Below are 3088 nucleotides of genomic sequence, written 5' to 3' on the forward strand. Positions count from 1 at the left end.
CTCTCCTGCTCTTCCACTCTATCTGATGGGGCACCCCTCCCTTACCATGTCTTTCTCTCCTTCTCTCTCTCTCCACCCTGTCCAGAGACGGTCTCCGAGACCCTCTCCCCCCCTCCTTAATAAAACCTCCTACATGAAACCAGTTGTATGGAGTGATTTATGAATCCGCAGTATAACTCTTCCGCACAATCCTAATATTGGTGCATTGGCCAAATAGGCGCTTTTAGCACCCATGCCACGTGGTGGCTGCTCCTGGCACCAGTGCTGCCACAGGAGTGCTGGAAACCTATTTAATTTCAAATCTGCACACGACCCACTTTCTGGCAACCAGATTGCTACTTCCTACATGCAACACCCACTGGATTGGTGAGTTCCCCTCACTGTTCAGGTCGGGAAAGATTGACCAGAGTGTCCCGCAACTTCCTGGTACCATTTGCGACAGAGCAACCCCCAACCACAGCCTTCACTGGCAATGGTTGACCCTTTAGCTGACCTCCATTTACAGCTTCTCTTTCCCTTGGGTGAGATTTTTTCCTACTGGTAATGGTTTCATACCCCCGTTCCCTCTATGAAAATCCTAGAACTAGGTAAACCATATCTGCTATGGTCTCTGGCCAATACTGATGAACTGTTGGACCAGATACTACTCTACTGAGTTAAACCTTGCCTTTGAGATGCCTCTGGAAGGTCACTGAGTCCAACCCTCCCAATGGGAACTGCTCATTCTTCTATTCCTCCAGCATCCCCACCGGGATGTCTTCTGGAAAATTTTTAAACCCTACGCATGGAGCCTGAGTTATAAAAGACTCTAAGCTCATATGACTCTCTAATAAAACTTGGCCTGCATATTCCTTAGATAATGGTTAGAACTGGCCAATTAATGGCACATTAAATCCCAATATTATACAGAATCTTTTAATTACTGTCAATGATCTGGTAAATGGAAGGAGGTTATCTTAAATTCAAGCATTCTATCTCTCCTCTCTCTGTTTTTCCTGTTCTCCCACCCAACTTCTAGCTATGAAGTATCAACTTCAAGAGTTCTCTACCTTTGATCCTGGTTCTGAAATGCCACTTTGGTGGCACATGACTAGTTGCCATGTTGATTTTGGGATAAGGAGGGTGGAGCCATGGCTTCACTGCTATCTCCACTAAGGGCAATCATATGGTGTCACCACCATCTTAACTTAGGTCAATCAAGGGCAATCACATGATTGGCAGGCATCTTGGTTATTTTAAAAAATGCTATGGTTTCCCCCTGCTGCCAGCTGCTTTTACTACTTTGTTTTTTTCCCACTGTTTTCAGAACTTCAAAACTGCAGTCTCTTATAGGCCCTAAAAGGCCACTGCACCTCTTCCTACCTCCGCTCTAAAGCTGCCTAGCTACCCCTATCCTTTTCCGCAGAAGAGATTCCCTCTACAATAACTCAGCCTTATTGCTAATAAAGCCTTGGTACCAGGCACTGAGGTTCTCAGGCTTAGCCAGGCTATTTGGTTGATGAACCACTAGGCACATTGTCCATTTCCCCTTTCTCATTCACAGGAATGGCTTCTTCATATTCTCTCCTCTTTGGGAAACCTGGCTTCTACAGTTACATTTTCCCTACTCAAATGTCTAATATCCAGTAAAATCCAGTAATACTAAGTGATCCATGAAGTAAAAAGCAATTTCCTATTTCTCTTTTCTCAAAGTCCTGTTTCTCTCTGCTTATCATCACACTAAATAAAAATACTGTTTTCTCTTTATACTCTCAAAAAAAAATCTTGAGATTAAACTGTAAGCCTTAAGGTGACCACTTGGCATGAACAATTTTAATCATAATTAATTCTGTCTATTTTATCTCCTTTTAGACTAGGTCATCAATCAATAAGTCTCATTTTAAATTGGTATGGATTTTTATAAAAATTCAAAGTTACATTTTACAATATATATGATTCAACCCTGGTTCAAAATAATTTTTATAGAATGCTAAACTTTCAAGGTTATACAGGTCAATTAAAATTAAGCTAATTTAAAATTGTATATCTAACTGCCCATGTCTTTATCGATTTTTAAATCAATGAATGAATTCTGTTTATCTTGCCATGAGCTGCCTTCTGGCTAATAGGTTTGGTATAATAAATTCAAATGTAATTTTAAAATTTATTTATACGGTTCTACTATTGTTGGTTTTAAAACTCCTAACTTAGGGGTTCTATGTACAAGTTTTTACCAATACTCTAAATTAAGGTCTATTAATTTTAGACGCATTCATTTATGTTAAAACTTGATCATTGTGCTATATCTTCACTATCAAAAGGTTAAACTATGCCTGGTATTGTTTTCTAAAAATGGTAATATTATTAATCTATAGCATAGCCTTAGACTTTTATAAGCTATGAACTTTTTATATACTAAATCATACAGAAAACTGTTATGGTCTCACTTTAATGGACTATAGTTATGACTTTTAAGGCTCCAAATTAACAGGGACAAAACATAAAGTCCTAATATTTAATGGTTAACAAATGCAAGTTAATAGTCATCTCATAGGTTATCAAGTCCTTAACATGTTCAAAATATATTTATAGTCCTACAGATGCAGACATGGCCTCACTGCCATCTTTAATTAACAGCTGAGGATGGTCCCTGAGTCACCATACAGGAGTTGGTAAAAAAAATAATAAGAGAGGAGTCTTCCCTATAAGGTTAGGGTTAGGGTTAGTTCATTTGTCTGTTCCTCCAGATTCTCCTTTGGGATATCTTCTGGAGAATTTCAGATTTCAACACCTAGTGCCCGCTTTAAGGGCCTCTAAGCTTACACACTTCTGCAACCAAACTTGACCTCCATTTCCTTAGATGACATCCAAAGCAAAGCCTTTTCTAATTTTTATTTTATTTTTATTACAGTTTATTCACTTTGTATCCCAGCTATAGTTCCCTCTCCCACTCCCTCCCAATCCCACCCTTCTTCCCTCTTCTTCTATGCCCTTCCCCCAGTCCAATAATAGGGGAGGTCTTCGTCCCCTTCCAGCTGACCCTAGTCTATTAGATCTCATCAGGACTGGCTTCACTGTCTTCCTCTGTGGATTGGTAAGGCTGCTCCCC

Source organism: Psammomys obesus, unplaced genomic scaffold, assembly GCF_907164565.1.
Source record: "Psammomys obesus unplaced genomic scaffold, mPsaObe1.curated_primary_1811, whole genome shotgun sequence".
NCBI classification, from domain to species: domain Eukaryota; kingdom Metazoa; phylum Chordata; class Mammalia; order Rodentia; family Muridae; genus Psammomys; species Psammomys obesus.